The sequence below is a fragment of the Bombina bombina genome, chromosome 7 (genome assembly GCF_027579735.1).
Source record: "Bombina bombina isolate aBomBom1 chromosome 7, aBomBom1.pri, whole genome shotgun sequence".
NCBI classification, from domain to species: domain Eukaryota; kingdom Metazoa; phylum Chordata; class Amphibia; order Anura; family Bombinatoridae; genus Bombina; species Bombina bombina.
The window spans coordinates 600,541,634-600,568,454 of NC_069505.1; the positions used below are offsets into that span (position 1 = coordinate 600,541,634).

General features: G+C 40.9%; 1 protein-coding gene across 1 annotated transcript in view; it reads left to right on the forward strand.

Annotated features, from left to right (window-relative positions):
• The first annotated feature begins 17,779 nt into the window (after positions 1-17,779).
• Positions 17,780-26,821, forward strand: part of LOC128636664 (uncharacterized) — a 37,835-nt gene continuing 28,793 nt past the window's right edge. The window contains exon 1 of the mRNA XM_053689655.1: positions 17,780-17,813. The gene's annotated coding sequence lies outside the window, so the exon portion shown is untranslated. The remainder of the gene's footprint in view (positions 17,814-26,821) is intronic.

Consider the following 26,821-nt stretch of genomic DNA (forward strand, 5'->3'; position numbering starts at 1 on the left):
GAATACTGTGAGACAAATACAGCTTGTGCCGCTGTCTCCCTGGGCCTGAATACTGTATGACAAATACAGCTTGTGATGCTGTCTCCCTGGGCCTGAATACTGTATGACAAATACAGCTTGTGCCGCTGTATCCCTGGGCCTGAATACTGTATGACAAATACAGCTTGTGCCGCTGTATCCCTGGGCCTGAATACTGTATGACAAATACAGCTTGTGCCGCTGTCTCCCTGGGCCTGAATACTGTGAGACAAATACAGCTTGTGCCGCTGTCTCTCTGGGTCTGAATACTGTGAGACAAATACAGCTTGTGCCGCTGTCTCTCTGGGTCTGAATACTGTGAGACAAATACCGCTTGTTCCGCTGACTCCCTGGGCCTGAATACTGTATGACAAATACAGCTTGTGCCGCTGTATCCCTGGGCATGAATACTGTATGACAAATACAGCTTGTGCCGCTGTATCCCTGGGCCTGACTACTGTATGACAAATACAGCTTGTGCCGCTGTCTCTCTGGGCCTGAATACTGTATGACAAATACAGCTTGTGCGGCTGTCTCCCTGGGCCTGAATACTGTATGACAAATACAGCTTGTGCGGCTGTCTCCCTGGGCCTGAATACTGTATGACAAATACAGCTTGTGCGGCTGTCTCCCTGGGCCTGAATACTGTATGACAAATACAGCTTGTGCGGCTGTCTCCCTGGGCCTGAATACTGTATGACAAATACAGCTTGTGCCGCTGTATCCCTGGGCCTGAATACTGTATGACAAATACAGCTTGTGCCGCTGTATCCCTGGGCCTGAATACTGTATGACAAATACAGCTTGTGCCGCTGTATCTCTGGGCATGAATACTGTATGACAAACAAAGCTTGTGCCGCTGTATCCCTGGGCATGAATACTGTATGACAAATACAGCTTGTGCCGCTGTATCCCTGGGCCTGAATACTGTATGACAAATACAGCTTGTGCCGCTGTATCCCTGGGCATGAATACTGTATGACAAATAAAGCTTGTGCCGCTGTACCCCTGGGCCTGAATACTGTATGACAAATACAGCTTGTGCCGCCGTCTCCCTGGGCCTGAATACTGTATGACAAATACAGCTTGTGCCGCCGTCTCCCTGGGCCTGAATACTGTATGACAAATACAGCTTGTGCCGCTGTCTCCCTGGGTCTGAATACTGTGTGACAAATACAGCTTGTGCCGCTGTCTCCCTGGGCCTGAATACTGTATCACAAATACAGCTTGTGCTGCTGTCTCCCTGGGCCTGAATACTGTATCACAAATACAGCTTGTGCTGCTGTCTCCCTGGGCCTGAATACTGTATGACAAATACAGCTTGTGATGCTGTCTCCCTGGGCCTGAATACTGTGAGACAAATACAGCTTGTGCCGCTGTCTCCCTGGGCCTGAATACTGTATGCCAAATACAGCTTGTGCCGCTGTATCCCTGGGCCTGAATACTGTATGACAAATACAGCTTGTGATGCTGTCTCCCTGGGCCTGAATACTGTATGACAAATACAGCTTGTGCCGCTGTATCCCTGGGCCTGAATACTGTATGACAAATACAGCTTGTGCCGCTGTATCCCTGGGCCTGAATACTGTATGACAAATACAGCTTGTGCCGCTGTCTCCCTGGGCCTGAATACTGTATGACAAATACAGCTTGTGCCGCTGTCTCCCTGGGCCTGAATACTGTGAGACAAATACAGCTTGTGCCGCTGTCTCTCTGGGTCTGAATACTGTGAGACAAATACAGCTTGTGCCGCTGTCTCTCTGGGTCTGAATACTGTGAGACAAATACCGCTTGTTCCGCTGACTCCCTGGGCCTGAATACTGTATGACAAATACAGCTTGTGCCGCTGTATCCCTGGGCATGAATACTGTATGACAAATACAGCTTGTGCCGCTGTATCCCTGGGCATGAATACTGTATGACAAATACAGCTTGTGCCGCTGTCTCCCTGGGCCTGAATACTGTGAGACAAATACAGCTTGTGCCGCTGACTCCCTGGGCCTGAATACTGTATGACAAATACAGCTTGTGCCGCTGACTCCCTGGGCCTGACTACTGTATGACAAATACAGCTTGTGCCGCTGTATCCCTGGGCCTGAATACTGTATGACAAATACAGCTTGTGCCGCTGTATCCCTGGGCCTGACTACTGTATGACAAATACAGCTTGTGCCGCTGTCTCCCTGGGCCTGAATACTGTATGACAAATACAGCTTGTGATGCTGTCTCCCTGGGCCTGAATACTGTATGACAAATACAGCTTGTGCCGCTGTATCCCTGGGCCTGAATACTGTATGACAAATACAGCTTGTGCCGCTGTATCCCTGGGCCTGAATACTGTATGACAAATACAGCTTGTGCCGCTGTCTCCCTGGGCCTGAATACTGTGAGACAAATACAGCTTGTGCCGCTGTCTCTCTGGGTCTGAATACTTTGAGACAAATACAGCTTGTGCCGCTGTCTCTCTGGGTCTGAATACTGTGAGACAAATACCGCTTGTTCCGCTGACTCCCTGGGCCTGAATACTGTATGACAAATACAGCTTGTGCCGCTGTATCCCTGGGCATGAATACTGTATGACAAATACAGCTTGTGCGGCTGTATCCCTGGGCCTGAATACTGTATCACAAATACAGCTTGTGCCGCTGTCTCCCTGGGCCTGAATACTGTATGACAAATACAGCTTGTGATGCTGTCTCCCTGGGCCTGAATACTGTGAGACAAATACAGCTTGTGCCGCTGTCTCCCTGGGCCTGAATACTGTATGCCAAATACAGCTTGTGCCGCTGTATCCCTGGGCCTGAATACTGTATGACAAATACAGCTTGTGATGCTGTCTCCCTGGGCCTGAATACTGTATGACAAATACAGCTTGTGCCGCTGTATCCCTGGGCCTGAATACTGTATGACAAATACAGCTTGTGCCGCTGTATCCCTGGGCCTGAATACTGTATGACAAATACAGCTTGTGCCGCTGTCTCTCTGGGTCTGAATACTGTGAGACAAATACAGCTTGTGCCGCTGTCTCTCTGGGTCTGAATACTGTGAGACAAATACCGCTTGTTCCGCTGACTCCCTGGGCCTGAATACTGTATGACAAATACAGCTTGTGCCGCTGTATCCCTGGGCATGAATACTGTATGACAAATACAGCTTGTGCCGCTGTATCCCTGGGCATGAATACTGTATGATAAATACAGCTTGTACCCCTGTATCCCTGGGCATGAATACTGTATGATAAATACAGCTTGTGCCGCTGTATCACTGGGCCTGAATACTGTATGACAAATACAGCTTGTGCCGCTGTATCCCTGGGCCTGACTACTGTATGACAAATACAGCTTGTGCCGCTGACTCCCTGGGCCTGACTACTGTATGACAAATACAGCTTGTGCCGCTGTCTCCCTGGGCCTGAATACTGTGAGACAAATACAGCTTGTGCCGCTGTCTCCCTGGGCCTGAATACTGTGAGACAAATACAGCTTGTGCCGCTGTCTCCCTGGGCCTGACTACTGTATGACAAATACAGCTTGTGCTGCTGTCTCCCTGGGCCTGACTACTGTATGACAAATACAGCTTGTGCCGCTGTCTCCCTGGGCCTGACTACTGTATGACAAATACAGCTTGTGCTGCTGTCTCCCTGGGCCTGACTACTGTATGACAAATACAGCTTGTGCCGCTGTATCCCTGGGCCTGAATACTGTATGACAAATACAGCTTGTGCTGCTGTATCCCTGGGCCTGAATACTGTATGACAAATACAGCTTGTGCCGCTGTCTCCCTGGGCCTGAATACTGTATGACAAATACAGCTTGTGCCGCTGTATCCCTGGGCCTGAATACTGTATGACAAATACAGCTTGTGCCGCTGTATCCCTGGGCCTGAATACTGTATGACAAATACAGCTTGTGCCGCTGTATCCCTGGGCCTGAATACTGTATGACAAATACAGCTTGTGCCGCTGACTCCCTGGGCCTGAATACTGTATGACAAATACAGCTTGTGCCGCTGTCTCCCTGGGCCTGAATACTGTATGACAAATACAGCTTGTGCCGCTGTCTCTCTGGGCCTGAATACTGTGAGACAAATACAGCTTGTGCCGCTGTCTCCCTGGGCCTGAATACTGTGAGACAAATACAGCTTGTGCCGCTGTCTCCCTGGGCCTGACTACTGTATGACAAATACAGCTTGTGCTGCTGTCTCCCTGGGCCTGACTACTGTATGACAAATACAGCTTGTGCTGCTGTCTCCCTGGGCCTGACTACTGTATGACAAATACAGCTTGTGCCGCTATCTCCCTGGGCCTGACTACTGTATGACAAATACAGCTTGTGCTGCTGTCTCCCTGGGCCTGACTACTGTATGACAAATACAGCTTGTGCCGCTGTATCCCTGGGCCTGAATACTGTATGACAAATACAGCTTGTGCTGCTGTATCCCTGGGCCTGAATACTGTATGACAAATACAGCTTGTGCCGCTGTATCCCTGGGCCTGAATACTGTATGACAAATACAGCTTGTGCAGCTGTATCCCTGGGCCTGAATACTGTATGACAAATACAGCTTGTGCCGCTGTATCCCTGGGCCTGAATACTGTATGACAAATACAGCTTGTGCCGCTGTATCCCTGGGCCTGAATACTGTATGACAAATACAGCTTGTGCCGTTGACTCCCTGGGCCTGAATACTGTATGACAAATACAGCTTGTGCCGCTGTATCCCTAGGCCTGAATACTGTATGACAAATACAGCTTGTGTCGCTGTCTCTCTGGGCCTGAATACTGTATGACAAATACAGCTTGTGCCGCTGTATCCCTAGGCCTGAATACTGTATGACAAATACAGCTTGTGCCGCTGTACCCCTGGGCCTGAATACTGTATGACAAATACAGCTTGTGCCGCTGTATCCCTGGGCCTGAATACTGTATGACAAATACAGCTTGTGCCGCTGTATCCCTGGGCCTGACTACTGTATGACAAATACAGCTTGTGCCGCTGTCTCTCTGGGCCTGAATACTGTATGACAAATACAGCTTGTGCCGCTGTATCCCTAGGCCTGAATACTGTATGACAAATACAGCTTGTGCCGCTGTACCCCTGGGCCTGAATACTGTATGACAAATACAGCTTGTGCCGCTGTCTCCCTGGGCCTGAATACTGTATGACAAATACAGCTTGTGCGGCTGTCTCCCTGGGCCTGAATACTGTATGACAAATACAGCTTGTGCGGCTGTCTCCCTGGGCCTGAATACTGTATGACAAATACAGCTTGTGCCGCTGTATCCCTGGGCCTGAATACTGTATGACAAATACAGCTTGTGCCGCTGTATCCCTGGGCCTGAATACTGTATGACAAATACAGCTTGTGCCGCTGTATCTCTGGGCATGAATACTGTATGACAAATAAAGCTTGTGCCGCTGTATCCCTGGGCATGAATACTGTATGACAAATACAGCTTGTGCCGCTGTATCCCTGGGCCTGAATACTGTATGACAAATACAGCTTGTGCCGCTGTATCCCTGGGCATGAATACTGTATGACAAATAAAGCTTGTGCCGCTGTACCCCTGGGCCTGAATACTGTATGACAAATACAGCTTGTGCCGCCGTCTCCCTGGGCCTGAATACTGTATGACAAATACAGCTTGTGCCGCCATCTCCCTGGGCCTGAATACTGTATGACAAATACAGCTTGTGCCGCTGTCTCCCTGGGCCTGAATACTGTATGACAAATACAGCTTGTGATGCTGTCTCCCTGGGCCTGAATACTGTGAGACAAATACAGCTTGTGCCGCTGTCTCCCTGGGCCTGAATACTGTATGCCAAATACAGCTTGTGCCGCTGTATCCCTGGGCCTGAATACTGTATGACAAATACAGCTTGTGATGCTGTCTCCCTGGGCCTGAATACTGTATGACAAATACAGCTTGTGCCGCTGTATCCCTGGGCCTGAATACTGTATGACAAATACAGCTTGTGCCGCTGTATCCCTGGACCTGAATACTGTATGACAAATACAGCTTGTGCCGCTGTCTCTCTGGGTCTGAATACTGTGAGACAAATACAGCTTGTGCCGCTGTCTCTCTGGGTCTGAATACTGTGAGACAAATACCGCTTGTTCCGCTGACTCCCTGGGCCTGAATACTGTATGACAAATACAGCTTGTGCCGCTGTATCCCTGGGCATGAATACTGTATGACAAATACAGCTTGTGCCGCTGTATCCCTGGGCATGAATACTGTATGATAAATACAGCTTGTACCCCTGTATCCCTGGGCATGAATACTGTATGATAAATACAGCTTGTGCCGCTGTATCACTGGGCCTGAATACTGTATGACAAATACAGCTTGTGCCGCTGTATCCCTGGGCCTGACTACTGTATGACAAATACAGCTTGTGCCGCTGACTCCCTGGGCCTGACTACTGTATGACAAATACAGCTTGTGCCGCTGTCTCCCTGGGCCTGAATACTGTGAGACAAATACAGCTTGTGCCGCTGTCTCCCTGGGCCTGAATACTGTGAGACAAATACAGCTTGTGCCGCTGTCTCCCTGGGCCTGACTACTGTATGACAAATACAGCTTGTGCTGCTGTCTCCCTGGGCCTGACTACTGTATGACAAATACAGCTTGTGCCGCTATCTCCCTGGGCCTGACTACTGTATGACAAATACAGCTTGTGCTGCTGTCTCCCTGGGCCTGACTACTGTATGACAAATACAGCTTGTGCCGCTGTATCCCTGGGCCTGAATACTCTATGACAAATACAGCTTGTGCCGCTGTATCCCTGGGCCTGAATACTGTATGACAAATGCAGCTTGTGCCGCTGTATCCCTGGGCCTGAATACTGTATGACAAATACAGCTTGTGCCGCTGTATCCCTGGGCCTGAATACTGTATGACAAATACAGCTTGTGCCGTTGACTCCCTGGGCCTGAATACTGTATGACAAATACAGCTTGTGCCGCTGTATCCCTGGGCCTGAATACTGTATAACAAATACCGCTTGTGCCGCTGTATCCCTGGGCCTGAATACTGTATGACAAATACAGCTTGTGCTGCTGTCTCCCTGGGCCTGACTACTGTATGACAAATACAGCTTGTGCCGCTGTATCCCTGGGCCTGAATACTGTATGACAAATACAGCTTGTGCCGCTGTATCCCTGAGCCTGAATACTGTATGACAAATACAGCTTGTGCCGCTGTATCCCTGGGCCTGAATACTGTATGACAAATACAGCTTGTGTCGCTGTATCCCTGGGCCTGAATACTGTATGACAAATACAGCTTGTGCCGCTGTATCCCTGGGCCTGAATACTGTATGACAAATACAGCTTGTGCCGCTGTATCCCTGGGCCTGAATACTGTATGACAAATACAGCTTGTGCCGCTGTATCCCTGGGCCTGAATACTGTATGACAAATACAGCTTGTGCCGCTGACTCCCTGGGCCTGAATACTGTATGACAAATACAGCTTGTGCCGCTGTCTCCCTGGGCCTGAATACTGTATGACAAATACAGCTTGTGCCGCTGTCTCTCTGGGCCTGAATACTGTGAGACAAATACAGCTTGTGCCGCTGTCTCCCTGGGCCTGAATACTGTGAGACAAATACAGCTTGTGCCGCTGTCTCCCTGGGCCTGACTACTGTATGACAAATACAGCTTGTGCTGCTGTCTCCCTGGGCCTGACTACTGTATGACAAATACAGCTTGTGCCGCTATCTCCCTGGGCCTGACTACTGTATGACAAATACAGCTTGTGCTGCTGTCTCCCTGGGCCTGACTACTGTATGACAAATACAGCTTGTGCCGCTGTATCCCTGGGCCTGAATACTGTATGACAAATACAGCTTGTGCCGCTGTATCCCTGGGCCTGAATACTGTATGACAAATACAGCTTGTGCCGCTGTATCCCTGGGCCTGAATACTGTATGACAAATACAGCTTGTGCCGCTGTATCCCTGGGCCTGAATACTGTATGACAAATACAGCTTGTGCCGTTGACTCCCTGGGCCTGAATACTGTATGACAAATACAGCTTGTGCCGCTGTATCCCTGGGCCTGAATACTGTATAACAAATACCGCTTGTGCCGCTGTATCCCTGGGCCTGAATACTGTATGACAAATACAGCTTGTGCTGCTGTCTCCCTGGGCCTGACTACTGTATGACAAATACAGCTTGTGCCGCTGTATCCCTGGGCCTGAATACTGTATGACAAATACAGCTTGTGCCGCTGTATCCCTGGGCCTGAATACTGTATGACAAATACAGCTTGTGCCGCTGTATCCCTGGGCCTGAATACTGTATGACAAATACAGCTTGTGTCGCTGTATCCCTGGGCCTGAATACTGTATGACAAATACAGCTTGTGCCGCTGTCTCCCTGGGCCTGAATACTGTATGACAAATACAGCTTGTGCCGCTGTATCCCTGGGCCTGAATACTGTATGACAAATACAGCTTGTGCCGCTGTATCCCTGGGCCTGAATACTGTATGACAAATACAGCTTGTGCCGCTGTATCCCTGGGCCTGAATACTGTATGACAAATACAGCTTGTGCCGCTGACTCCCTGGGCCTGAATACTGTATGACAAATACAGCTTGTGCCGCTGTATCCCTGGGCCTGAATACTGTATGACAAATACAGCTTGTGCCGCTGTATCCCTGGGCCTGAATACTGTATGACAAATACAGCTTGTGCCGCTGTATCCCTGGGCCTGAATACTGTATGACAAATACAGCTTGTGCCGCTGTATCCCTGGGCCTGAATACTGTATGACAAATACAGCTTGTGCCGCTGACTCCCTGGGCCTGAATACTGTATGACAAATACAGCTTGTGCCGCTGTCTCCCTGGGCCTGAATACTGTATGACAAATACAGCTTGTGCCGCTGTCTCCCTGAGCCTGAATACTGTATGACAAATACAGCTTGTGCTGCTGTATCCCTGGGCCTGAATACTGTATGACAAATAAAGCTTGTGCCGCTGTACCCCTGGGCCTGAATACTGTATGACAAATACAGCTTGTGCCGCTGTATCCCTGGGCCTGACTACTGTATGGCAAATACAGCTTGTGCCGCTGTATCCCTGGGCCTGAATACTGTATGACAAATACAGCTTGTGCCGCTGACTCCCTGGGCCTGAATACTGTATGACAAATACAGCTTGTGCCGCTGTATCCCTGGGCCTGAATACTGTATGACAAATACAGCTTGTGCCGCTGACTCCCTGGGCCTGAATACTGTATGACAAATACAGCTTGTGCCGCTGTCTCCCTGGGCCTGAATACTGTATGACAAATACAGCTTGTGCCGCTGTCTCCCTGGGCCTGAATACTGTATGACAAATACAGCTTGTGCTGCTGTATCCCTGGGCCTGAATACTGTATGACAAATAAAGCTTGTGCCGCTGTACCCCTGGGCCTGAATACTGTATGACAAATACAGCTTGTGCCGCTGTATCCCTGGGCCTGACTACTGTATGACAAATACAGCTTGTGCCGCTGTATCCCTGGGCCTGAATACTGTATGACAAATACAGCTTGTGCCGCTGACTCCCTGGGCCTGAATACTGTATGACAAATACAGCTTGTGCCGCTGTATCCCTGGGCCTGAATACTGTATGACAAATACAGCTTGTGCCGCTGTCTCCCTGGGCCTGAATAGTGTATGACAAATACAGCTTGTGCCGCTGACTCCCTGGGCCTGAATACTGTATGACAAATACAGCTTGTGCCGCTATCTCCCTGGGCCTGAATACTGTATGACAAATACAGCTTGTGCCGCTGTCTCCCTGGGCCTGAATACTGTATGACAAATACAGCTTGTGCCGCTGTCTCCCTGGGCCTGAATACTGTATGACAAATACAGCTTGTGCGGCTGTCTCCCTGGGCCTGAATACTGTATCTGTTGTCACCTAAATGTATAATAAGTATCAGGAGGAAGAGAGAATAACACAGGCATTATGTTTACAATGAGGTAAAGAAGAGGGGTCAGTAATCTATAAGAAATGCTCCGAGCTGCAGTTTGGTATTTGCCAGTTTTAATAAAGAGCAGATAAGCTTTGTATTAGATATTTAGCTTATAACTGGATATATATGGGTTATACACAGTAAATAGTTATGTTATACACAGCTCACACACTAATTACAGACTATATAACAGCACAGAGCTACAGTTTGGTATTTGTCAGGTTTAATAAAGAGCAGATAAGCTGTGTATTAGATATTTAGGTTATAACTAGATATATATGGGTTATACACAGTAAATAGTTATGTTATACACAGCTCACACACTAATTACAGACTATATAACAGCACAGAGCTACAGTTTGGTATTTGTTAGGTTTAATAAAGAGCAGATAAGCTGTGTATTAGATATTTAGGTTATAACTAGATATATATGGGTTATACACAGTAAATAGTTATGTTATACACAGCTCACACACTAATTACAGACTATATAACAGCACAGAGCTACAGTTTGGTATTTGTTAGGTTTAATAAAGAGCAGATAAGCTGTGTATTAGATATTTAGGTTATAACTAGATATATATGGGTTATACACAGTAAATAGTTATGTTATACACAGCTCACACACTAATTACAGACTATATAACAGCACAGAGCTACAGTTTGGTATTTGTCAGGTTTAATAAAGAGCAGATAATCTGTGTATTAGATATTTAGGTTATAATTAGATATATATGGGTTATACACAGTAAATAGTTATGTTATACACAGCTCACACACTATATACAGACTATATAACAGCACAGAGCTACAGTTTGGTATTTGTCAGGTTTAATAAAGAGCAGATAAGCTGTGTATTAGATATTTAGCTTATAACTAGATATATATGGGTTATACACAGTAAATAGTTATGTTATACACAGCTCACACACGAATTACAGACTATATAACAGCACAGAGCTACAGTTTGGTATTTGTCAGGTTTAATAAAGAGCAGATAAGCTGTGTATTAGATATTTAGCTTATAACTGGATATATATGGGTTATACACAGTAAATAGTTCTGTTATACACAGCTCACACACTAATTACAGACTATATAACAGCACAGAACTACAGTTTGGTATTTGTCAGGTTTAATAAAGAGCAGATAAGCTGTGTATTAGATATTTAGGTTATAACTAGATATATATGGGTTATACACAGTAAATAGTTATGTTATACACAGCTCACACACTATTTACAGCCTATATAACAGTACAGAGCTACAGTTTGGTATTTGTCAGGTTTAATAAAGAGCAGATAAGCTGTGTATTAGATATTTAGGTTATAACTAGATATATATGGGTTATACACAGTAAATAGTTCTGTTATACACAGCTCACACACTAATTACAGACTATATAACAGCACAGAGCTACAGTTTGGTATTTGTCAGGTTTAATAAAGAGCAGATAAGCTGTGTATTAGATATTTAGGTTATAACTAGATATATATGGGTTATACACAGTAAATAGTTATGTTATACACAGCTCACACACTAATTACAGACTATATAACAGCACAGAGCTACAGTTTGGTATTTGTTAGGTTTAATAAAGAGCAGATAAGCTGTGTATTAGATATTTAGCTTATAACTAGATATATATGGGTTATACACAGTAAATAGTTATGTTATACACAGCTCACACACTAATTACAGACTATATAACAGCACAGAGCTACAACTTGGTATTTGTTAGGTTTAATAAAGAGCAGATAAGCTGTGCAGTGATGTGCAGTCACTAGAGGCAGGTGAGGCAGTGCTTCACCTCTCATATGGGCAAAAATATATTTTTTTTATTGGCTTTAAAAAAAAAATTGTAAATTTTTTCCCCCAGCATTTTTTTTTCTCACAGCTATATGTTGTGCAATGAAGAGGCACAATCAGGTCTGCCCACCATTACACAACATGCTGCGCCATCTACTGGATGCAAGTGGTTAAGATCATTGCATGGCTCATTAACTGCTTATTTGAGGCAGTCCTATTTGGGCTGAACCAATCCAGTGAGAGGCATTAGTAAGTGGAACATAGGGTTGGGGCTGGATGTTAAATCATATAAAACAAAACAAAAACGCAAAAAAACAACTTTCATATATTTTGTTGCTGTCCTGTGAACCTGCTAGCTTTGCTAAAGTGAAAAAGAGAGTTCTGTTCTTCCCCTCTAAGTGCAGTGGAATATGCCACTGTCACTTCCTGAATCCTTACAGAGCAGGAGAGAGGCACAGAGAGCAGTGTTTCACCCACATCTTATTAAAGTAAGATTTTACTGAAAGATTCTGTTAGTTAAAATGATAATTTAATGAATGTGGTTTAGTGTTTGTTTACTCTTTTATAGCAGGGTCGTTTTTGTATTTTGTTTACTCAAACTTTACACCCACTAACTTAGCAGCTTGCCTCTGTACTTCACACTAAATTATAGACTAATTTTCTGAACTCTCTGTAGCTCTGCTGTTTTATTACTTTAAAATGCAGTGGTCCCCCCTTGTGTGTGTGTGTGTGTGTGTCTCTCTCTCTATCTATCCATCTCTCTCCTTATGTGTTGTTCTCCCCCATGGTCTCTTTCTCTCTCTGTCTCTCTTCCTCCCCCTCTGACTCTCATCCCTTATGTAATGAAAGAATCTTTAAGCATAATTTGCAGCATTAAAGTAAAATGTATGTTTTAAACATATTTTAATGGGCATGGATTTCTAGATCTCATAATCAGAGCAAGCATTGTGTTATCTGGCAAGTGTTTCTGTTACAATCCTTTTAGACTAAAATCAGATGTTTACTAAGTTGACCAGTTTTCCAAGACACCATTTAAAGGGACATGAAACCCATATGAAACCCATATGCAAATTTAAATAACTTTCCAATTTACATCTAATATCTAATTTTCTTTATTCTTTTGATGTCCTTTGTTGAAAATCATATCTAAATATGCTCAGTAGCTGCTGATTGGTGGCTGCACATAGATACCTCATGTGATTGGCTCACCCATGTGCATTGCTATTTCTTCAACAAAGGATATCTAAAGAATGAAGGCGTATCCTAGCCACTGCCTCACCATCCTCTGACGTCACTGCACGTCACTGAAGCTGTGTATTAGATATTTAGGTTATAACTGGATATATATGGGTTATACACAGTAAATAGTTCTGTTATACACAGCTCACACACTAATTACAGACTATATAACAGCACAGAGCTACAGCTTGGTATTTGTTAGGTTTAATAAAGAGCAGATAAGCTGTGTATTAGATATTTAGCTTATAACTGGATATATATGGGTTATACATAGTAAATAGTTATGTTATACACAGCTCACACACTAATTACAGACTATATAACAGCACAGAGCTACAGCTTGGTATTTGTTAGGTTTAATAAAGAGCAGATAAGCTGTGTATTAGATATTTAGGTTATAACTAGATATATATGGGTTATACACAGTAAATAGTTATGTTATACACAGCTCACACACTAATTACAGACTATATAACAGCACAGAGCTACAGTTTGGTATTTGTTAGGTTTAATAAAGAGCAGATAAGCTTTGTATTAGATATTTAGGTTATAACTAGATATATATGGGTTATACACAGTAAATAGTTATGTTATACACAGCTCACACACTAATTACAGACTATATAACAGCACAGAGCTGCAGTTTGGTATTTGTCAGGTTTAATAAAGAGCAGATAAGCTGTGTATTAGATATTTAGGTTATAACTGGATATATATGGGTTATACACAGTAAATAGTTATGTTATACACAGCTCACACACTAATTACAGACTATATAACAGCACAGAGCTACAGTTTGGTATTTGTTAGGTTTAATAAAGAGCAGATAAGCTGTGTATTAGATATTTAGGTTATAACTGGATATATATGGGTTATACACAGTAAATAGTTCTGTTATACACAGCTCACACACTAATTACAGACTAAATAACATCACAGAGCTACAGTTTGGTATTTGTCAGGTTTAATAAAGAGCAGATAAGCTGTGTATTAGATATTTAGCTTATAACTAGATATATATGGGTTATACACAGCTCACACACTAATTACAGACTATATAACAGCACAGAACTGTAGTTTGGTATTTGTCAGGTTTAATAAAGAGCAGATAAGCTGTGTATTAGATATTTAGCTTATAACTAGATATATATGGGTTATACACAGTAAATAGTTCTGTTATACACAGCTCACACACTAATTACAGACTATATAACATCACAGAGCTACAGTTTGGTATTTGTCAGGTTTAATAAAGAGCAGATAAGCTGTGTATTAGATATTTAGCTTATAACTGGATATATATGGGTTATACACAGTAAATAGTTATGTTATACACAGCTCACACACTAATTACAGACTATATAACAGCACAGAGCTACAGTTTGGTATTTGTTAGGTTTAATAAAGAGCAGATAAGCTGTGTATTAGATATTTAGGTTATAACTAGATATATATGGGTTATACACAGTAAATAGTTCTGTTATACACAGCTCACACACTAATTACAGACTATATAACAGCACAGAACTACAGTTTGGTATTTGTTAGGTTTAATAAAGAGCAGATAAGCTGTGTATTAGATATTTAGGTTATAACTAGATATATATGGGTTATACACAGTAAATAGTTATGTTATACACAGCTCACACACTAATTACAGACTATATAACAGCACAGAGCTACAGTTTGGTATTTGTCAGGTTTAATAAAGAGCAGATAAGCTGTGTATTAGATATTTAGGTTATACCTAGATATATATGGGTTATACACAGTAAATAGTTATGTTATACACAGCTCACACACTAATTACAGACTATATAACAGCACAGAGCTACAGTTTGGTATTTGTTAGGTTTAATAAAGAGCAGATAAGCTGTGTATTAGATATTTAGCTTATAACTGGATATATATGGGTTATACACAGTAAATAGTTATGTTATACACAGCTCACACACTAATTACAGACTATATAACAGCACAGAGCTACAGTTTGGTATTTGTCAGGTTTAATAAAGAGCAGATAAGCTGTGTATTAGATATTTAGGTTATAACTGGATATATATGGGTTATACACAGTAAATAGTTCTGTTATACACAGCTCACACACTAATTACAGACTATATAACAGCACAGAACTGTAGTTTGGTATTTGTCAGGTTTAATAAAGAGCAGATAAGCTGTGTATTAGATATTTAGGTTATAACTAGATATATATGGGTTATACACAGTAAATAGTTATGTTATACACAGCTCACACACTAATTACAGACTATATAACAGCACAGAGCTACAGTTTGGTATTTGTTAGGTTTAATAAAGAGCAGATAAGCTGTGTATTAGATATTTAGCTTATAACTAGATATATATGGGTTATACACAGTAAATAGTTATGTTATACACAGCTCACACACTATTTACAGACTATATAACAGCACAGAGCTGCAGTTTGGTATTTGTTAGGTTTAATAAAGAGCAGATAAGCTGTGTATTAGATATTTAGCTTATAACTGGATATATATGAGTTATACACAGTAAATAGTTCTGTTATACACAGCTCACACACTATTTACAGACTATATAACAGCACAGAGCTGCAGTTTGGTATTTGTTAGGTTTAATAAAGAGCAGATAAGCTGTGTATTAGATATTTAGGTTATAACTAGATATATATGGGTTATACACAGTAAATAGTTCTGTTATACACAGCTCACACACTAATTACAGACTATATAACAGCACAGAACTACAGTTTGGTATTTGTTAGGTTTAATAAAGAGCAGATAAGCTGTGTATTAGATATTTAGGTTATAACTAGATATATATGGGTTATACACAGTAAATAGTTCTGTTATACACAGCTCACACACTAATTACAGACTATATAACAGCACAGAGCTACAGTTTGGTATTTGTTAGGTTTAATAAAGAGCAGATAAGCTGTGTATTAGATATTTAGGTTATATATGGGTTATACACAGTAAATAGTTATTATACACAGCTCACACACTAATTACAGACTATATAACAGCACAGAACTACAGTTTGGTATTTGTCAGGTTTAATAAAGAGCAGATAAGCTGTGTATTAGATATTTAGGTTATAACTAGATATATATGGGTTATACACAGTAAATAGTTCTGTTATACACAGCTCACACACTAATTACAGACTATATAACAGCACAGAGCTACAGTTTGGTATTTGTCAGGTTTAATAAAGAGCAGATAAGCTGTGTATTAGATATTTAGGTTATAACTGGATATATATGGGTTATACACAGTAAATAGTTCTGTTATACACAGCTCACACACTAATTACAGACTATATAATAGCACAGAGCTACAGTTTGGTATTTGTTAGGTTTAATAAAGAGCAGATAAGCTGTGTATTAGATATTTAGGTTATAACTAGATATATATGGGTTATACACAGTAAATAGTTATGTTATACACAGCTCACACACTAATTACAGACTATATAACAGCACAGAACTACAGTTTGGTATTTGTCAGGTTTAATAAAGAGCAGATAAGCTGTGTATTAGATATTTAGCTTATAACTAGATATATATGGGTTATACACAGTAAATAGTTCTGTTATACACAGCTCACACACTAATTACAGACTATATAACAGCACAGAGCTACAGCTTGGTATTTGTTAGGTTTAATAAAGAGCAGATAAGCTGTGTATTAGATATTTAGGTTATAACTGGATATATATGGGTTATACACAGTAAATAGTTATGTTATACACAGCTCACACACTATATACAGACTATATAACAGCACAGAGCTACAGTTTGGTATTTGTCAGGTTTAATAAAGAGCAGATAAGCTGTGTATTAGATATTTAGCTTATAACTAGATATATATGGGTTATACACAGTAAATCGTTCTGTTATACACAGCTCACACACACTACAAGCTATATAACAGCACAGAACTACAGTTTGGTATTTGTCAGTTTTAATAAAGAGCAGCTAAGCTGTGTATTAGATATTTAGCTTATAACTAGATATATATGGGTTATACACAGTAAATAGTTATGTTATACACAGCTCACACACTAATTACAGACTATATAACAGCACAGAGCTGCAGTTTGGTATTTGTCAGGTTTAATAAAGAGCAGATAAGCTGTGTATTAGATATTTAGGTTATAACTGGATATATATGGGTTATACACAGTAAATAGTTCTGTTATACACAGCTCACACACTAATTACAGACTATATAATAGCACAGACCTACAGTTTGGTATCTGTCAGGTTTAATAAAGAGCAGATAAGCTGTGTATTAGATATTTAGGTTATAACTAGATATATATGGGTTATACACAGTAAATAGTTATGTTATACACAGCTCACACACTAATTACAGACTATATAACAGCACAGAGCTGCAGTTTGGTATTTGTTAGGTTTAATAAAGAGCAGATAAGCTTTGTATTAGATATTTAGGTTATAACTAGATATATATGGGTTATACACAGTAAATAGTTATGTTATACACAGCTCACACACTATTTACAAACTAAATAACAGCACAACAAAGTCACACATGTGGTACACAGTTAACCGCGATCGCTGCACTTGTATATTGAACTGACAGTGTTTCCCGCCTCCCTATTGGTTGACTTGTGCGTTCGTTTTTGAGAATGGCACGCTGGGAAATGTAGTTTGTTATCGTCACATCAAACTCAAATTACACAGAAAACTTCCGGATACCGATAAAGACTTCCGGTTTCGAGGAAGATGGTTTTCTTGCAAGGTGAATGTATTATGTAATCATATATTGTTATACGTGTGAGTTATAGTGACAGTCTGTGTGTGTGGGTTTTATAGTGAGATTCAAAATTTGGGATTAATATATCAGAGCGCCAAACAATAGTAGGCAGGGTCTATGGTCAGAACTTCAAATATCACCAATAAGTTTAAATGATACAATGGATTACAAAGGCTGATACATTTTAATACATAAATACAACAGTTTATCATGGATCCATGGTACAGACAGAAAAATTAGTGTTACACTCTAAAACAACCAATATTTACAATAAAAGATCTAACACATAAAGAATCTAACACATAAAAAATCAACCACATAAAAAAGAAAGGAGCGTGCATACACCCTCCAATAAGATGGATATGTGTTAAAACGTTACCAATTTGGGTAAAACAATGTAATAAAATGAAATGAATAAAATGCAGTTAACCAATACAAGAAAGGGAATGTATTAAAATCCCGGCTCACATCTAAGGTTTTACCTATGTTTTTACCCAAAAATGTGAATTAAAAATAAATGGGTTAAATCCTAACTAATGATAATTTAAAATAAGTGGAATGCAAAGTGAATGGTGAAAATGAGGTGAGTGGTTACATGAAACTAATAAAAAACGTGAAAAATAATTATTAACTTGGCAAAAATCAAGCAAAAATCAAGCAAAAATCAAAGTGGGTTCTGAGTGAGTGCAGAACAACTGGTGGAATGCAAAACAACTTAACAACTAAAACGTGTGGAATCAGTGTGGATTTGAGTGCTATAAAAAACTGTTTGGTGCCAAAAATTTAAAACAAGCACTTGATTTTTACCCCAGAGATCCGGGTTCTGGGCCAGATACCAAGGGGATCAGAAGCACTAAGCTTCGAAATGCTAGACTTGCTAAAAGCCTTTTGCAATTAATTGAAAGAGTCCATGTCACAACAATGGGGTTGAAAACAGATGGTGAAAAACACAAATTACTAATAAGTCCAGATATATTGTTCTAATGTGATATTAAGGATCCCGTATTAGTCTATCTTGGTATAGATCCCAATCTCAAAATGCACAAAAATCTTCTTAGAGGGGGTAGGGAAACAAATAATTCCGACGTTAGATATTGTCCCTTACCTGCCAAAAAAAGAAAAGGCAAAAGATAGTGCAGATGGCTTCTTAAAGTGTGGTCACAATTAAAATGCTCCTTACCAGTCAACCGGTTTCGGTCTTCACTGACCTTTATCAAGACTGGTTTAAGGTAAGAACCTAGACTGTTATATACCTTACTAGTTGACAGGTAGATTAACACCTGTGTGGTGGGACCGGAAGTGGAAGCTAAATTTTTCCGGGTTAATAAAAACAAAACAAAGCATTTAATTTATTAGCAGAGGCAATATACTATCATTTCAAATTAAACTTTGGATAATAAAAGCATTGCCAAACACATTATGCTCTGCCCGTAATTACGATTTTATCATATGCGTTCCATACAACCAAGTGTTGTGCATAGATATCCGAATCCTCTTTTTTGGCCTTTATGTTAAATATTTCACCTTATTTAAATATAATGGTCGCTTTCTACACTATTTATTAGGGGTGCAATGATATCTCAAATTTCGTTTGTTTTTTCTGTTAATACTTCACGTCCTGTCTGAACCATTAAGGATGCTTGCTAAATAAACATAGCCAAGCAATCAGATTGCAGAAATTGTACACACCTTTAGTCTAGCCAATAGCACATAAACTCTGGCTCGAGCCCCCAAAATCAGAGCCAATGACTGCTAGGTTTCACGGCACACTTTAGCCAATAGGTACATAAATAGCTTGATAATAATACGATACACGCATTTTAGTAAATAACAACCAATATATACTAATACACATCACAAGGTCCGATCAGCCATTTGGGATAAAGATAAATCGGAGAATTAATACTGAAGTATAAATTAATCTTAAGATGATAATAGAGAAATGGACATTTTTTCATAAGTAGATCTCTACTCAGCAACGCTTTTATTATCCAAAGTTTAATTTGAAATGATAGTATATTGCCTCTGCTAATAAATTAAATACTTTGTTTTGTTTTTATTAACCCGGAAAAATTTAGCTTCCACTTCCGGTCCCACCACACAGGTGTTAATCTACCTGTCAACTAGTAAGGTATATAACAGTCTAGGTTCTTACCTTAAACCAGTCTTGATAAAGGTCAGTGAAGACCGAAACCGGTTGACTGGTAAGGAGCATTTTAATTGTGACCACACTTTAAGAAGCCATCTGCACTATCTTTTGCCTTTTCTTTTTTTGCAGGTAAGGGACAATATCTAACGTCAGAATTATTTGTTTTCCTACCCCCTCTAAGAAGATTTTTGTGCATTTTGAGATTGGGATCTATACCAAGATAGACTAATACGGGATCCTTAATATCACATTAGAACAATATATCTGGACTTACTAGTAATTTGTATTTCACCATCTGTTTTCAACCCCATTGTTGTGACATGGACTCTTTCAATTAATTGCAAAAGGCTTTTAGCAAGTCTAGCATTTCGAAGCTTAGTGCTTCTGATCCCCTTGGTATCTGGCCCAGAACCCGGATCTCTGGGGTAAAAATCAAGTGCTTGTTTTACATTTATAGCACTCAAATCCACACTGATTCCACACGTTTTAGTTGTTAAGTTGTTCTGCACTCACTCAGAACCCACTTTGATTTTTGCTTGATTTTTGCCAAGTTAATAATTATTTTTCACGTTTTTTTATTAGTTTCATGTAACCACTCACCTCATTTTCACCATTCACTTTGCATTCCACTTATTTTAAATTATCATTAGTTAGGATTTAACCCATTTATTTTTAATTCACATTTTTGGGTAAAAACATAGGTAAAACTTTAGATGTGAGCCGGGATTTTAATACATTCCCTTTCTTGTATTGGTTAACTGCATTTTATTCATTTCATTTTATTACATTGTTTTACCCAAATTGGTAACGTTTTAACACATATCCATGATTATTGGAGGGTGTATGCACGCTCCTTTCTTTTTTTATGTGGTTGATTTTTTATGTGTTAGATTCTTTATGTGTTAGATCTTTTATTGTAAATATTGGTTGTTTTAGAGTGTAACACGGTACACCAATTCTTCTGTCTGTACCATGGATCCATGATAAACTGTTGTATTTATGTATTAAAATGTATCAGCCTTTGTAATCCATTGTATCATTTAAACTTATTGGTGATATTTGAAGTTCTGACCATAGACCCTGCCTACTATTGTTTGGCGCTCTGATATATTAATCCCAAATTTTGAATCCACCCTATTGGCAACTAGGTGCCAATGTATTAGAGCTGGAGGTCTGTTGATATATAGCTGGCGCTTAGTTATTTTCTTTTATATGTTTTATAGTGAGAGTCAGTGTGTGTGTGTTATAGTGAGAGTCAGTGTGTGTGTGTTATAGTGAGAGTCAGTGTGTGTGTTTTATAGTGAGTGTCAGTGTGTGTGTGTTGAGAGTCAGTGTGTGTGTGTTATAGTGAGAGTCAGTGTGTGTGTGTTATAGTGAGAGTCAGTGTGTGTCTGTGTGTTGTAGTGAGAGTCAGTGTGTGTGTTGTAGTGAGAGTCAGTGTGTGTTATAGTGAGAGTCAGTGTGTGTGTTATAGTGAGAGTCAGTGTGTGTTATAATGAGAGTTAGTGTGTGTGTGTTATAGTGAGAGTCAGTGTGTGTGTGTGTGTTATAGTGAGAGTCAGTGTGTGTGTGTGTGTGTGTGTTATAGTGAGAGTCAGTGTGTGTGTTATAGTGAGAGTCAGTGTGTGTGTGTTATAGTGAGAGTCAGTGTGTGTGTGTTATAGTGAGAGTCAGTGTGTGTGTGTTATAGTGAGAGTCAGTGTGTGTTATAGTGAGAGTCAGTGTCTGTGTGTTATAGTGAGAGTCAGTGTGTGTGTTATAGTGAGAGTCAGTGTGTGTGTTATAGTGAGAGTCAGTGTGTGTGTGTGTTATAGTGAGAGTCAGTGTGTGTGTGTGTTATAGTGAGAGTCAGTGTGTGTGTATGTGCGTTATAGTGAGAGTCAGTGTGTGTGTGTTATAGTGAGAGTCAGTGTGTGTGTGTGTGTTTTATAGTGAGAGTCAGTGTGTGTGTTATAGTGAGGGTCAGTGTGTGAGTGTTATAGTGAGAGTCAGTGTGTGTGTGTTATAGTGAGAGTCAGTGTGTGTGTGTTATAGTGAGAGTCAGTGTGTGTGTGTGTTATAGTGAGAGTCAGTGTGTGTGTGTGTTATAGTGAGAGTCAGTGTGTGTGTTATAGTGAGAGTCTGTGTGAGTGTTATAGTGAGAGTCAGTGTGTTATAGTGAGAGTCAGTGTGTTATAGTGAGAGTCAGTGTGTGTGTTATAGTGAGAGTCAGTGTGTGTGTGTTATAGTGAGAGTCAGTGTGTGTGTTATAGTGAGAGTCTGTGTGAGTGTTATAGTGAGAGTCAGTGTGTTATAGTGAGAGTCAGTGTGTTATAGTGAGAGTCAGTGTGTGTGTTATAGTGAGAGTCAGTGTGTGTGTGTTATAGTGAGAGTCAGTGTGTGTGTGTTATAGTGAGAGTCAGTGTGTGTGTGTTATAGTGAGAGTCTGTGTGTGTGTTATAGTGAGAGTCAGTGTGTGTGTGTTATAGTGAGAGTCAGTGTGTGTGTGTTATAGTGAGAGTCAGTGTGTGTGTGTCATAGTGAGAGTCAGTGTGTGTCATAGTGAGAGTCAGTGTGTGTGTGTCATAGTGAGAGTCAGTGTGTGTGTGTCATAGTGAGAGTCAGTGTGTGTGTGTCATAGTGAGAGTCAGTGTGTGTGTTATAGTGAGGGTTAGTGTGTGAATGTTATAGTGAGAGTCAGTGTGGGTGTGTTATAGTGAGAGTCAGTGTGGGTGTGTTATAGTGAGAGTCAGTGTGTGTTATAGTGAGAGTCAGTGGGTGGGTATGTGTGTGTGTCATAGTGAGAGTCAGTGTGTGTGTGTCATAGTGAGAGTCAGTGTGTGTGTGTCATAGTGAGAGTCAGTGTGGGTGTGTTATAGTGAGAGTCAGTGTGTGTTATAGTGAGAGTCAGTGGGTGGGTATGTGTGTGTGTCATAGTGAGAGTCAGTGTGTGTGTGTCATAGTGAGAGTCAGTGTGTGTGTGTCATAGTGAGAGTCAGTGTGTGTGTGTCATAGTGAGGGTTAGTGTGTGAGTGTTATAGTGAGGGTCAGTGTGGGTGTGTTATAGTGAGAATCAGTGTGTGTGTGTGTTATAGTGAGAGTCAGTGTGTGTGTGTGTTATAGTGAGAGTCAGTGTGTGTGTGTGTGTGTTATAGTGAGTTAGTGTGTGTGTTATAGTGAGTTAGTGTGTGTGTTATAGTGAGAGTCAGTATGTTATAGTGAGAGTCAGTGTGTGTGTTATAGTGAGTCAGTGGACTGTGTGTTATAGTGAGAGGCTGCGGGTCATTGTGTGTGTTATAGTGAGAGGCTGAGGGTCAGTGTGTGTGTTATAGTGAGGGGCTGAGGGTCAGTGTGTGTGTTATAGTGAGAGGCTGAGGGTCAGTGTGTGTGTTATAGTGAGAGGCTGAGGGTCAGTGTGTGTGTTATAGTGAGAGGCTGAGGGTCAGTGTGTGTGTTATAGTGAGAGGCTGAGGGTCAGTGTGTGTGTTATAGTGAGAGGCTGAGGGCCAGTGTGTGTGTTATAGTGAGGGAGTGAGGGTCAGTGTGTGTGTTATAGTGAGGGGGTGAGGGTCAGTGTGTGTGTTATAGTGAGGGGGTGAGGGCCAGTGTGTGTGTTATAGTGAGGGGGTGAGGGCCAGTGTGTGTGTTATAGTGAGGGGGTGAGGGTCAGTGTGTGTGTTATAGTGAGGAGCTGAGGGTCAGTGTGTGTTATAGTGAGGGGCTGAGGGTCAGTGTGTGTGTTATAGTGAGGGGCTGAGGGTCAGTGTGTGTGTTATAGTGAGAGGCTGAGGGTCAGTGTGTGTGTTATAGTGAGGGGGTGAGGGTCAGTGTGTGTGTTATAGTGAGGAGCTGAGGGTCAGTGTGTGTTATAGTGAGGGGCTGAGGGTCAGTGTGTGTGTTATAGTGAGAGGCTGAGGGCCAGTGTGTGTGTTATAGTGAGGGGGTGAGGGTCCGTGTGTGTGTTATAGTGAGGGGGTATAACACACACACTGAGGGTCATTGTGTGTGTTATAGTGCGGGCTGAGGAGTCAGTGTGTGTGTTATAGTGAGAGGCTGAGGGTCAGTGTGGGTGTTATAGTGAGGGGCTGAGGGTCAGTGTGGGTGTTATAGTGAGGGGCTGAGGGTCAGTGTGTGTGTTATAGTGAGAGGCTGAGGGTCAGTGTGTGTGTTATAGTGAGGGGGTGAGGGTCAGTGTGTGTGTTATAGTGCGGGCTGAGGGGTCAGTGTGTGTGTTTTTGTTTTTTTCATTTACTTTTTATTGCTTTTACATGGTATACAATCGGGGAAGAAACAAACACCATACCTATACATCATTATTCTAAATAACGTACAGCTTTACAAACACATACATTGGTTTCCCCTTTCTATTCGAATATCAAGCCCATATATCACTTGAACCATAATACCATAACTCTTATTTTCTGTCATCAGCTTGAACGTTCTATTAAATAATATACTAAAGAAGTTCCTTAACATAGTACCCTCACTCCATATGACCTAGGAGTAAGCGGATACATGTAACATATTGGCGGGCGGGGAGGGGGAGGAGGGGATTGATGCGAACTGACCCCCTGTACGAAGTTCCCACTTCCTAAAATATACTACTCCATACATTCGGAAGTTCATTCCTAGCTATCCAGTCTTTAACTGTATTTGATCTGGCTAAAGGTTTAATAAGTTGTAATTGGACATTTAATGGCTGTGTCTCTAACTTTTAACCATTTATAAAAAATTTTTTTAATGCTTTCTCCGATTCTAGTGGTATACTATATTGTTCCAGTATGATCTGGTTTATCATCCCCGCTACAAATTCTGCAATGTTAGGAGCCTGTGTTGCTTTCCATTTGGAGAAAATCAGGATACAACCTTGTTGGATCGAGGTATTAATTAGTTTAAAATTATCCTGCACTTCTGTGCTCTGGTATAATAGGAGGATCATTCTACTATTAAATTGAAGTCTTTGCTCCAGCATTCTATTTAACCAATATTGAATTTTTCTCAAACTGGTTAATTTTTGGACAAACCCATAAACAAGAGTGTGTGTGTTATAGTGAGGGGCTGAGAGTCAGTGTGTGCGTTATAGTGAGAGGCTGAGGGTCAGTGTGTGTGTTATAGTGAGGGCTGAGGGTCAGTGTGTGTGTTATAGTGAGGTGCTGAGGGTCAGTGTGTGTGTTATAGTGAGGGCTGAGGGTCAGTGTGTGTGTTATAGTGAGGGCTGAGGGTCAGTGTGTGTGTTATAGGGAAGGCTGAGGGTCAGTGTGTGTGTTATAGTGAGAGGCTGAGGGTCAGTGTGTTTGTTATAGTGAGGGGCTGAGAGTCAGTGTGTGTGTTATAGTGAGGGCTGAGGGTCAGTGTGTGTGTTATAGTGAGGGCTGAGGGTCAGTGTGTGTGTTATAGTGAGAAGCTGAGGGTCAGTGTGTTTGTTATAGTGAGAGGCTGAGGGTCAGTGTGTGTGTGTGTTATAGTGAAGGCTGAGGGTCAGTGTGTGTGTTATAGTGAGGGCTGAGGGTCAGTGTGTGTGTTATATCCTTGTGATATGGTTATGGTTACAGTGTTTGGTTCTCTGGGTAGTTTTAATATCTTCTTGTCTGTGCAGTTTAAATGTTTGTGTTTTTAAAACTGTGCAAATAGTTTTACCTTTACCTGTCTCATGTAAATATGGGCCACATGGGCTTCAACAGATAATACGATTGAATTCCGCGTCGAATATGGCGCGAGATTGATTCGCTGTAGGTAACAAAGCGTCAAGATTGTCAAATGTTTAAATTTGTGACGCAGATTGATGCTTGCGTCATTACAGATATTTCGAATTCACATTCGACTCTATTTGACCCTTTTCCCAATTTATCAAACATTTAACAGGTACACTCGCATGTATCTCTTGAGGTCACGGATGCCTTAGAACTCAATGGGAGTCTGAAAACACAGAAAGCTTATGTTCGATGTTGCAAGAGAATGAAGTATATTACATAATAAAAGAAAATTAGAAACTCTATTAAAATTGTATACCCTTTCTAAATCAAACAATATTATTGCTCCACATTTGGTGCACTAGTAGATATAGGAATAAAAATGAAAAATACATTACTACTGATTATGCTACAAATTTGTCTTTAATTACAAAGCAAGGGGACAATATTATTTATACAAATTTGTTGAAAGATTTTGCCCCAAACTTGTTGCACTAATAGATATAGAGATAAACATTAAATAAATACACAACATAATATAGCTAACATCCTTTTTATTTTTTGTGAAAAATCTATGTGCACTTTGTTTAAGCCATGTAATACAAGTCCCACTCTCCACTTTGCACCAGATTTGACGCTACACTTTTCTCACTAATTATGACGCAAACTCCTAAACAACCACTTTAATTTTTCAACCACTTTTTTTTGGAATATGCGTACTCACATGATTTAAGACATTAGCCAATCTGATTCAAATATACATTTTAAACTATCACTAACAAATAAAATTGCTTGATACTTGTGTCATTGATCACTCATCAGAACTTGTAAGTGTCATTTGTTACATTGTGTATTATACTTTGCAAGTATGTATATGTGAAATTAGTATTAAAGATTAACATTGATGCTGACATTAGGACACACAGTGTAATATTTTAGACATGGATTTTAAAATTCAAATGTTTGATTCAATAGAATCTTAAGCTGATAGCTCAAAGGGATAGCCCACCTAACATTACATTGTCATGATTCAGATACAGCAGAAATTAAAATCACCTCTTTACTGACATGCTATTTTCAATGTATTTCTTACTTCTCTTGAATTTCTTTTTCAGTAAGAAATGTCATTTTATATGCCAGCCCATTTTATAACACCTGTGTAGGGGTGGTTTTTA